This window comes from Geotrypetes seraphini, chromosome 4 (assembly GCF_902459505.1).
Source record: "Geotrypetes seraphini chromosome 4, aGeoSer1.1, whole genome shotgun sequence".
In the NCBI taxonomy this organism is placed as follows: domain Eukaryota; kingdom Metazoa; phylum Chordata; class Amphibia; order Gymnophiona; family Dermophiidae; genus Geotrypetes; species Geotrypetes seraphini.
In genome coordinates, this window is record NC_047087.1 from 280,324,207 (window position 1) to 280,336,773 (window position 12,567).

Consider the following 12,567-nt stretch of genomic DNA (forward strand, 5'->3'; position numbering starts at 1 on the left):
AGGGGTACTGCTGAACTGGGGGAGCAGAGAAGGGAGAAGGGGTACTGCTGGACAGGGGGAGAGGTAAAAGGAAAGAAGAAGAGGTGCTGCTGGACCAGGCAGAAAGGGAGGGAAAGGAAAGGTGCTACACACTGGAGGATAGGGTGAGATGGTGCATGGGGAGAGAGCATGTTGGGTGGGGGTGGGAAGGAGGGTTGCCACACGAGGGAAGCGGCAAGGACAGAGAGAGAAAGTGTGCAGGAGAAAGAAAGTATTGGACTCTTGGAGAGGGCAAGATGGATGGGGAGGTAGAAAAGAGGGAAGGAGAAATGTTACACTGGGGAAGGAGGGAGAGATGCTGAATGAAAGAGTAGTTGAGAAAAGGGGAGATGGTAGATCTGGGGATGGTGGGGTCCATCGTTGCAGCTGCGTGGATGGAGATGAAAAAAGGGAAGATGCTAGTCCTCCGGGGGAGGGAAGGGAAATGGAAGGGGAGGACAGAAATGGAAGATGGATGGTTAACATGGAGAAAGAAGAAAGAAGGATACCTGGCAAGTGAGTTATCAGACGACAACCAGACCCTGGGACCAACAAAATTTGAATAATGACCAGACAACAAAAGGTAGAAAAAATAATTTTATTTTCTGTTTTGTGATTACAATATGTCAGATTTAAAATGTGTATCCTGCTAGTGCTGGTGTTAGACTGTAAATGTGAGCTAGGATTTAACATAGAGAGGAAAAATATTTTTTGTTTGTTTATTTTGTTTACACCACAGTGCCAGTGTGAGTAGGAGAGAGCAAAGGGGGTGAAGAGGCTATAAAATAAACCTACCAGGCTATTTAGAAAAAACAAAACACCCACTTGGGCAGGAAAATTGAATCAAAAAAATCGATTCAATAGGCTGAATCGAATCGAATTGAGTAATGCATTTGGGGATTAGAAATCAGAAGGAGCAGTATGTGCTGGGAGGTGAGAGGCCGATATGCACGGATGGGGAGAGGGACCTTAGAGTGATAGTGTCTGAAGATCTAAAGGCAAAGAAACAATGTGACAAGGCTGTGGCTGTTGCCAGAAGGATGCTAAGTTGTATAGAGGGAGGCGTGACCAGTAGAAGAAAGAAGGTGTTGATGCCCCTGTACAGATCGATGGTGAGGCCCCACTTGGAGTGCTGTGTTCAGTTTTGGAGACCATATCTGGCAAAGGGCATAAGAAGACTTGAAGTGGTGCAAAGGAAGGCGACAAAAATGGTAGGAGGTTTGCGCCAGAAGACGTATGAGAAGAGACTGGAAGCCCTGAATACGAATACCCTAGAGGAAAAGAGGGATAGGGGAGATATGATTCAGACGTTCAAATACTTGAAAGGTATTAACGTAGAACAAAATCTATTCCAGAGAAAGGAAAATGGTAAAACCAGAGGGCATAATTTAAGGTTGAAGAGTGGTAGACTCAAGAGTAATATTAGGAAATTCTTCTTTATGGAGAGGGTGGTTGATGCGTGGAATGTGCTCCCAAGAGAGGTGCTGGAGAAGAAAACGGTGACAGAGTTCAAGCAAGCGTGGGATGAACACAGAGGATCTCTAATCAGGAAATAATGGGTATACATTGAAGGAACTAAGGCCAGTACTGGGCAGTCTAGCATGGTGTGTGTCCCGTATATGGACATTCAGTTGAGGAAGGGTTGGGGAGGGCTTCGATGGCTGGGATGGTTAAGATGGGCTGGAGTGAGCTTTGACAGAGACTCCAGTAGATAGAACCTAAGCATACTACTGGGCAGGGCTCTGGGTCTCTGGCCCAGAAATATCTAAGAAAAAGGACCATTTAAATTAAATGATTAATTTATGGTGAATGTATGGTTGGGCAGACTGGATGGACCATTTAGGTCTTTATCTGCTGTCATTTACTATGTTACTATGAAAAACAAAGATGAAAATGTTATAATGCCCTTGTATTGCTCTATGGCACCTCAAATACTGTGTGCCGCATTTAAAAAAAAAAGATATACCAGAATTAGAGAAGGTACAGAGAAGAGCGACAAAAATGATAAAAGGGATGGGACAAATTCCCTATGAGGCAAGGCTAAAACAGCTAGGTATTCAGCTTGGAGAAGAGATGGCTCAGGGGGGATATGATACAGGTCTATAAAGTACTTAGTATTTCATTTTTTGTTGCTCTAGTTGTACTAGTATTTTGTACCAATTTGATGCTTCATGACCTAATCCCATAATCTCTTTGCACAGTGCATGGATACTTGGTTTAGATGATTTCATTGGGATTTTTGAACAAACAATACAATGACGAAGTTGTAATATGTAGAAAATGGTTGAGTGTTATTAAAGAATGGATAAGTATGTATGTACAATACAGGTATGAATGCATGAATGCATGGTTTTTCAATCTCTGCAAATGGAGTGGGATGGGTGGGTTTGGGGATAGCTTTTCTTAGAAATTTTAAGAATATCCTTTGCATTGTGAGGATATTGTTTGTGAACAGACTTGTTAGAATATATATTCTCACCTGCTTAAATGTATATTTAATATACAAAATTTTAATAAAATTTTGGAACTTATAAAGTATCAAGTAGAGTGGAAAGGGTAGAAGTGAATTTTTTGTTCACTAATTCCAAAATACTAGGACTAGGGGGCATACAATGAAGCCACTAAGTAGTAGATTTACTTGAAATCTTTTTTATTGATAAAGAGAATAACAACCCACAACCACATGGAACAAATAAGGATTGAGACTTTTCCAACAATATACAAAAAGAGGGTCACCCCCCCCCAAGAGGACTGGACTCTGATGTCCTCCCGGGTTACAAAGAGACCCAACCCCCCCCCAACAGACCTAAACACCCCAACCCCCCCAACCGCCTCCCCACAGAAAAAGGAAACCCAGGTCAGACATGTGGGATAGGATACAACTGCAATCTGTTCAAAATTCGACTATGACTCCTCGGAGACAAACTGTCCAAATAAGGAGACCAAGTTCTAACAAAATTTCTGCTCTTGAGATGAGAGGAGCAAGCCAGCCTGGCTTCCCAGCCCATAAGTTCATGTAGATTTAAAACAAACCGGAGAAAATATTTCTTCACACAATGTGTAATTAAATTCTGGAATTTGTTGCTGCAGAATTTGGTGAAATTAGTTAGCATAGCAGGGTTTAAAAAAGCTTTTGATAATTTCCTAAAAGAGAAATCCATAGGCCATTATTGAGATGGCTTGGGGAAATCCACTGCTTATTCCTAGGATATGCAGCATAAAAACTGCTTTATTACTTATGATCAAGCTAGGTACGTAGGATCTGGGTTGGCCATTGTTGGAAACAGGATTCTGGGCTTGATGGACCTTTGGTCTTTCCAGTATGGCATGTCTTATGTTCTTATGAACATAACATAAGAACATAAGCAGTGCCTCTGCCGGGCCAGACCACAGGTCCATCCCGCCCAGCAGTCCGCCCCCGCGGCGGCCCAACAGGTCATGACCTGCCTTAATCACCAGAAGGGGCCCCCTTTGCCCCCTAGGTTTGTCATCGAAGTCCTATCTTCCCCTCAAAGTCCTAACCCTCCGGCCTTGCACCTGCATGACCTGGTGAGCTGTCTATACTTATGCAACACCCCAGCACCTCCCTCAGTACCCCACGATCCCCTTTTCCCTCAGGAATCTGTCCAATCCCTGTTTAAATCCCTGTACTGTACTCTGCCGGATCACTTCCTCCGGGAGCGCATTCCATACGTCCACGACCCTTTGGGCGAAGAAAAACTTCCTTGCATTTGATTTGAACCTATCCCCCTTCAGTTTCTCTGAGTGCTCCCTCGTACCTATCGTCCCTTTTAGTCTGAAGAACCTGTCCCTGTCCACCCTCTCTATGCCCCTAAGTATTTTGAAGGTCTCTATCATATCCCCCCTGAGCCTCCTCTTTTCTAGAGAGAAGAGCCCCAGTTTATCCAGCCTCTCGGCATATGGGCAGTTTTCCAGCCCTCTTACCAGTTTCGTTGCCCTCCTTTGGACTCTCTCAAGAATTGCCATGTCCTTCTTGAGGTGCGGCGACCAATATTGAACGCTGTATTCCAGATGTGGGCGCACCATCGCTCGATACAGCGGCATGATGACTTCCCGCGTCCTGGTTGTTATGCCCCTCTTGATGATGCCCAGCATCCTGTTGGCTTTCTTCGAGGCTGCTGCACACTGTGCGGATGGTTTCATGGATGGATCCACTAGCACACCCAAGTCTCTCTCAAGTCCGGTGTCTCCCAGCAATCCCCCCCCATTTTATACTCGAACAACGGGTTCTTTTTCCCTATGTGCATGACCTTGCATTTATCTACGTTAAAGCGCATTTGCCATTTGTTTGCCCAGTCCTCCAGCTTATCGAGGTCCCTTTGCAGTTCCTCACACTCCTCTCTGGTCCTAACTCTGGCGCAGAGTTTGGTATCGTCTGCAAATTTTATAACCTCACACTTTGCCTCCATTTCCAGGTCATTGATAAATATGTTGAAGAGTAGTGGCCCCAGCACCGATCCCTGCGGCACACCGCTCGTGACTCCCCGCCAGTCAGAATATTGGCCTTTTACTCCGACCCTCTGTAGTCTACCTGATAGCCAGTGCTTGATCCATCTATGTACATCCCCGCCCACCCCGTGGTTCCACAGCTTCCTAAGCAGCCTTTCATGTGGCACCTTGTCAAAGGCCTTTTGAAAATCGAGGTAAATGATGTCTATGGGTTCCCCTTTGTCCACCTGACTGCTTATTCCCTCAAAGAAGTACAGAAGGTTTGTCAGGCACAACCTTCCCTTACAGAATCCGTGCTGGCTTGTCCGCAGTAGGCCATTTTTCTCGATGTGCTCGCAAATGCTGTCCTTGATTATTGCTTCCACCATCTTCCCTATAACTGAAGTCAGGCTCACCGGCCTGTAGTTCCCGGGGTCACCTCTCGATCCCTTCTTAAAGATAGGTGTGACATTCGCCAGTTTCCAGTCCTCTGGTACCTCTCCAGTTGTCAAGGATAGGTTGCAAACATGCTGGATTGCGCCCGCTATTTCCTGTCTTAGTTCCTTTAGAACCCTTGGGTGGATCCCGTCCGGTCCCGGAGATTTGCCGCTTTTCAACCTGTCAATCTGTTTGAGGACATCCTCCCGACTTACCTCTATATGCCCCAATTTTTCGGCCTGCTCCCCACTCATGAGATCCTCTGAGTCCGGTATGTTGGACGTGTCCTCGCTCGTGAAGACCGATGAGAAGAAAGTATTCAACCTCTCAGCTACCTCTTTATCCTCCTTAATCACTCCCTTCCTATCCCCATCATCCAATGGCCCCACCTCCTCTCTCACTGGTTGCTTCCCCTTTACGTAACTGAAGAATGCCTTGAAGTTTTTCGCCTCCCTGGCCAGCCCCTGCTCGAATTTCCCTTTTGCTTTTCTAACCTCTCGGTGGCATTCCTTTTGGCATTTCCTGTGCTCCTGGTGATTTTCCTCCATTGGGTCCCTCTTCCATTTCCGGAAGGACACTTTCTTGTCACTGATTGCCCTCTTTACTTTAGGTGTCATCCAAACCGGGTCCTTTGGCCGCTTGTTCTTGCGGCCTTTCCTGAAACTGGGGATGTACAGTTTTTGCACTTCCTGCAGTGTGTCCCTGAGAAGGGTCCAGGCGCTCCCTGCAGTCTCCATCTTAATGCCGTTCCTGAGCTTCCTCCCCACCATTTTCCTCATAGCAACATAGTTCCCTTTCCTGAAGTTGAGCGCAGTTGATGCGGTCCTCCCCACTATGGGTGACCCCCTTTCTAATGTGAATCTGATCACGTTGTGATCACTGTTGCCTAGTTTTCCTCCCACTTCTACCCCTCTTGCAGGCCCCCCTAATCCGTTAAGGATGAGGTCAAGAGTAGCACTCCATCGTGCCGGTTCCTTGACTAGTTGCTCCATGAAGCAGTCCCTCATAGCTTCTACGAATCCTGCTTCCCTCGTGGAGTTGGTGTGACCCGTACTCCAGTCTATCCCCGGGTAGTTGAAGTCCCCCATCACTGTTACACTTCCAGTCCTGCATTCCTGTCTCAGTTCTGCTTCCAAGTCGTGTCCTATTGTTTCTGACGCACCAGGCGGGCGATAATACAGCCCCAGCTTTATGTCTGCATTCTTCTTTCCCGGCAATTTGACCCATAGCGATTCCAGCTCCTCTGACTTTGTTGCCGTATCGATCCCAATCGAGTAGATATAGTCCTTTATATACAGCGCTATGCCTCCCCCCTTCTTGTGGGTCCTGTCCCTCCTGTAGAGCTTGTACCCTGGCAGCGCCATGTCCCATTGATTTTCCTCTGTCCACCAGGTTTCTGTAATTCCTATTATATCCAGGTCCTCCCCCTTGGCCATGACTTCCAGTTCACCCATCTTAGCCATGAGGCTTCTTGCATTTGCGTATAAGCACTGTAGGTCCCGGTGCTTGTCCTCCACCTCTGCCTTTACCTAGGCCGCCTTCCCTTGAGTCTCGGGCCATTTTCCCGCTCCCGGTGCCACCACCTCTGCCTTTACCTGGGCCGCCTTCCCTTGGGTCTCGGGCCGTTTTACCGCTCCCGGTGCCTCTGCTGTGCCCTCCGCCTTTACCCTCGCAACTCCCTTCCTCCCCATGTCCCCTCCACCCCACCTCCCCGCTTTTCCCCGGGGAGTACCAGCCCCCTCCCGTGCTATCATCCCCTGAGCCTTGGTTTGTTCCCCCTTGCCTTGTGGCTCCCCTTTGCCCTGTGGCTCCACCTTATTGCCTTCTGTTTGCACCCTGGTGCCATCTCGCCCCCCTGAATCCCCTGTTTTCCCCTTCCCCTTAGGCTTCTCCCAGCAAGTTGTTACCTGGTGTTTCCCTCGCTGTCTGATCACGAGTTCCATCGGTCCCCCGTCCTCCTCCCTGCAGTCAGCCCGTTCAGCATCTTTTCTGGATACTGCTGTCCGAAGCGTCATCAGGTCAGCTGTCGGCTTTCCCCCTCTCCATAGTTTAAAGCCCTCTCGATCTCCTTCTTAACATTGGCTGCTAGTATGAAGGATAGGGAAAGAGAGGAGATGATTGATGGAAGGATGGGGAGGGGCATTCTAAATGGAAAGATGAATGAAAAGGGGACATGCTGGATGGGAAAAGTATAGAGAGATGCTGAATGGAAGGGTAGGGTCAGACAGAGAGGAGACACTGGTAGTGAACGATCTTGTCTTGCTTCTTTCTCATGGCTGTATTTCTACAAGCTCAGTACTTTTTTCCACCGTGTTAGTAGACTTTCCATTCCACCGCCTGGCATCAGATCCTCGCCCCTTAGAAAATTCCTCCTAAGAACCTCTTTGAGTCTCCTAATGGTTTCATGTCACTTCAGTTCTCCTTCACTTTATTTTCTTCATAGCTAGTGGAGGATGATTTTCTCCTAGGTTGCACAAACACATTCTGGTATACATTTCTGCTGATGAACAGAAAGTTACTCCAGAGGTACTTACTGCATTCCAGAGGTGCTTACTGCCCTGTGTACAAACCCAACTTGTGGCTTCAACAACTACTTTTTCACCCTCTAGTCGCAAGATTGTTCCTCATATTCGACTGACAACTAACCACCATCAATCTTCCACCTTTTTTGTGGCCCTGGCGGACTTGTTTTCTTGTTTCTACTTCAACATATGGCACACAAAAAAACCTTTTAAAAAAATTCAACCAAAAAGAGAAACATATATTTATTTTTCAGTTACAGTTCACTAAGAACCGAGATCTTCTGTTTCATAAAACCTTCACTCTCTGACTTCAACAGCCAGAAGGACTTCCCCTTCTCTGTCTAATTTCTACTATCATACCTGGTACTGGGAGCCATCCAGTGATTGATGTTTTTGCTTCTATTAATTTTGTTTCATTATCTGGTTTAATCCCTTATCAGTTGCATCTAGATTCCTGGACATTCTCTTCATAGTTGCCCTCTTACTATTCCTGTTTAACTAAGAAGAGTTCTATGTTGTCATGCTTAGTGCTCATGGCTCTCAGTCCAGTGATCTGACTCAATATCTCAGTAGAACTTGAGGTTAGATTTTTTTGGCTCATTCTTCAATTCACTGCTATCAGTTCCTCCAATACTTCCTTTCAGCCAAAACCTTCTCCCTAAGCATCCTTTCGTTTCTACAATAATGGACATATTCTGATCTAACCTTGTCCAACAGGTTGTGCTCTCCAATTGGTGTTGTCTTCGCTGATATTTTTTCCAATTACACTTCTCTTTTTAACTTTCATTTTGGAAAGTAACACATCTACTCTTAACCATGCCTATTTTACCCTTAGGTGCTGGTAGGCACCTCTATAGTCAAGGTTTCAGCACTATGGAGGTGCTGTCTTTTTTTTTTTTTATGACCGTCCTTATTCCTTTTGCATAAGTGTGTTTCATGACACAAAGGTTATATTAATGGATTCACTATAATATTTTTAAAGTAAATTTAGAGTGTTAGTGATTTGTTGAGGAATTTCCTTTAGTCTTGAGCTTCTGCTTCTCTCCTCTTTCTTCAGCTGCCTGGGTCAGGAGTTATAAGTTCCCTCTTATTTTTGACCAGAATAAGATGTGTTAAATTAGTTTTTCTGTTCTTTTATGAAAAAAGTACAGCAGAAATAGTTTTTCTCTAACTTTCTGAAGCTTATTGACATTTAAGTCTGGTTGAATAGAGAAATACTTAAGGGGGAGCAAAATGCTTCATTCATACAACCTTAATTGCAAAGGAAATAAATGTATTACTATGTTTCCCTGTAAAGAAATTTTACTGCCATTTTTTTAAAGTTCTCTCTTATTTCTGATCTGATAACAGCTAATAAAATCTTGCTGACTGTTACTGAGACTGGCCTGTTTCTGAGACTGGCCTGTTACTCAATGCTTTATTCCATTTATCTTACCACTCTGTATAGTACGTGCCACACTTTTTGAATTCCATGACTGTTTTTTTCTTCAACATTTCCTCCTGGAGGGCATTCCAACTATTCACTGCTCATTCTGTGAAAAAAGTAATTCCTGATGTTGTTCCAAAGCCTACCCCCCTGGAAGCACTATATTGTGATTCCTAATTCTACATATTCTTTTTCACTGGAAAAGATTTACTTATTGTGTATGAATATCTTATTTACTTATTGTGTATTAATATCAGATATTTAAATGTCTCTATCATATTCCTTTGTCTCTACTCTCATACGGGACATACTGTTCATATTTACGGTCTCATAAGGCTTTTTATTTAAGTTCTATCTTTTTTATTGCTTTATGAAACCCATAAAGTAACAAAATAACAGTAAGTTCAACTAAGCACTGTACAGATTATATAAGTTGATCCTAACCATCTGAAAAGTTGATAATATTCACTATGGGGCTCATAATAATAATAATTTTTAAAAAGTCTACAAAGTGGCCTAAATGGGTACTTGGACGATCAAAAAGCCTGATCATCCAAGTACCCATAACCAAAGCTGGTTTTAGACGTATCTAAAACCAGCTTAGGCCTTTCCCTTGTCTATAAATGCATAGAGTGAAAAGAGGTGTTTTTAGAGGAGGGGAAATGGTATGACGTGGGCGGGAGGTAGGCCAACCTACACTTAATCGTACAGCAGGTATAACCAAACCTTTTGACAGGTTGCATAATCGGCACTTATACGTTTTGACTTAGACCAAGTCAAAACAGGTATAAGTGCTGAAAAAGGGGCTGCTGAGCTGATCGCGGCTGCCGCGGGCAGCTCAGCAGCCCTGGCAACCTGCCTACCCCCTTCCCCAGCAACGATCGTGACAGGAGAGATGGTTCATCTCTCCTGCCGCGATAGTGACCACCTACCCCCACGAACTGTGGCACTTTGGGGTGAAGATCAAGGCAGGAGAGATGCCCTGCCGCGATCCTCACCCTGAACTGCTGGGGGGGGGGATCGCTTTTGCGGCAGGAGAGATAGCCAATCTCTCCTGCCATGATCGTGTCCCCCCCCAACATGACCGGGGCAGGAGGGAGCCCAAGCCCTCCTGCCCGAACAACCTCCACCCTCCCTGACACGATTGGGGCAGGAGAGATTCCAAGCACTCCTGCCCCGGCGACCCCCTACCCCCCACCTCCACTATAATATGGGCAGGAGGGATCCCAGGCCCTCCTGCCTTGATGCAGCCCCGCCCACCTCTAGCCACTGCCCGCACCCATGGTTGGCCCCCCAAACAACCCCCCACCCACCGACCTGCGAGACCCCCTGCCGACCCCATGACCCCCCCTGCTCACAGAAACTGCCCACAAACGATCCTACAGCCACTTCATTCCACACCTCTGGAACCAACTCCCCCCCCCAACTTAGACAACAGAACTCATTATTAACATTCCGTAAATCGGTAAAGACCCTCCTCTTCAATTAAAGATCTCCTCTGTCTTCTCCCCCCCTTAGGCCCCACCCTCCACTCTCCTACCACCTTCCCGAAATTCCAGTATGACCCTCTCTTACTCTATCCACTAACAAATTGTACCTATACGCTTATAACTTTCCTTAAACTAAACTACTGTATTTCCCCCTTCTCTCTCTCTGCTTACTCTCCCTGTATTTAAATTCTCTCCAAAAACTAAATCCAATCACTAAACCTGTTGTACCACTTATATGTCTAGTTGCTCCCCACTGTGTATGTTCATTTGTAAACCGTTCTGAGCTATTGGGAGGACGGGATAAAAATCTAAATAAATAAATAAATAAATAAATAAAATTAAGAATATTGGCCAGATGGACAGGTCCCAAGCCCATCCGTCCAGCAGGTCCACCATCCTCAGAATGGTGGGCCTTAGGGACTGATTGGCCCAGGCACCTCAAGCCCCATCCACAGGTGGGGCCTGAGATACCTGGGCCAACCGGAATAGACTCAGTTGCCGTAGACCCCTCCTGTGGGCGGGGTCTTAGGCACATGGGCTGGGTTGAGCTGTCAGCCTATCTCCTCCCAGTACATACTGTTCTCTCAGATTTCTACTCCCCCATATGCATCACTCTGCACTTCTTTGCATTGAATTTTCTTTTAAATTTTGCAGATCCTTTTTCATATTTTCCACTCCCTCCGGAGTATCAGCTCTGTTACAAATCTTGGTATCATCTACAAAAAGGCAAATCTTACCATCTAAACCTTCGTCAATGTCGCTCATAAATATAGTGAACAGAATCAGCCCCAGCACCAATCCCTGAGGCACTCCATTACTCACCTATCCTTCCTCCATGCAAATTATATTAACCACCATCCTCTATTTGTCCGTGAACCAATTTCTAATCCAGTTCACCACTTTGGGCCCTAACTTCAGCCTGTCAAGTTTATTCAAGAGCCTCCTATGAGGAACCTTATCAAAGGCTGAAATCTAAGTAAATTACATATAGTGCATGTCCTTAGTCCAGTTTTCTGGTTGCCTAGTCAAAGAATTCAATCAGATATATTTGGCATGACTTACCTTTAGTAAAGCCATGTTGCCTTGGATTTTGTAATCCATTAGATTCTAAGAAATTCACTATCCTTTCCTTAAGCAATGCTTCCATTATTTTTCCAATAACCAAAGTGAGTCTTACCGGCCTGTAGTTTCCTGCTTCATATCTGCAACCACTTTTGTGAAGAGGGACAACAACTGCTCTACACCTATTCCATGGAACCTCTTCTATCTCTAAGGATTTATTGAACAAATCTTTAAGAGGACCCAGCAGAACGTCTTTGAGCTCCCTAAATATCCTAGGCCCATTAAATCGTATTTTAATTTGTAGGCTAAATTTTTTGTGAGGGTATGCTAAACCTTTTAAGCATGTTTATTAAATAGACTATATCTATTTTGTTTATACTACAGAAAGAGAAACAAGCTTATTGTTAATGTTTTAGACAAGGAAGAAATAATATCTTAGATTCATTTGATGTTGTTTATTAAGTCTGATTTTTTACTGACCTTTAACTTTCATACATTATAAATTTTTCGTAAGTTTAATTTCAATGTCACTATTAATGAAGTGAGATTGTACTTATGGAATAATATAAAAGATAAATAAGTCTCATCCCACTCCGAAGAATTCTGAAGGGCTGCTTTTGGCAGGTTTTGCACTGATGTAAACATATGGAGCAAGCAGAGCAATCATGTTCATCTTAATGAGGTGGGAAAATTCTTTTCTGTAAAAGAACCATTAGTGCTCTTAAATGTCTGAGAGGAGATGTCTGAAGCCAAAATAAGGTTTACTATGCATCCTATGTGTACGAGGGGCTGCTGAAAAGTTCTCAGCCCAACCAAGAAGTGAATGATGTAGAGCCATGAAACTTACAAGCTATTCCACACTTTTCTTGATAATTTTGTTTCATGGCTCCATATCATTCCCTTCTTGGTTGGGCTGAGAACCTTTCAGCAGCCCCTTGTATGCAGCATATGAGTAAGTTTAATACTGGATAGATGTGGTTAGGTGAAGATGGTCTATTGGTGTGGAGGAGTAGCCTAATGGTTAGAGCTGCAGCCTGGGACCTAAAAGGCCCAGATTCAAATCAAGCCTTGGAAATAAGCAATGGCAAGAAAACTACAAGGAGATCCCTCATTGTATAGTCACTAAAAGTCAGCTCTGACTCAAGGGCACATCTGGACCTTT

General features: G+C 44.8%; 1 protein-coding gene across 1 annotated transcript in view; it reads left to right on the plus strand.

Annotated features, from left to right (window-relative positions):
• The window catches only part of HPSE2 (heparanase 2 (inactive)), a 541,826-nt gene that overhangs the window by 23,407 nt on the left and 505,852 nt on the right, over nucleotides 1-12,567 (plus strand). The gene's annotated exons all lie outside the window — the stretch shown is intronic.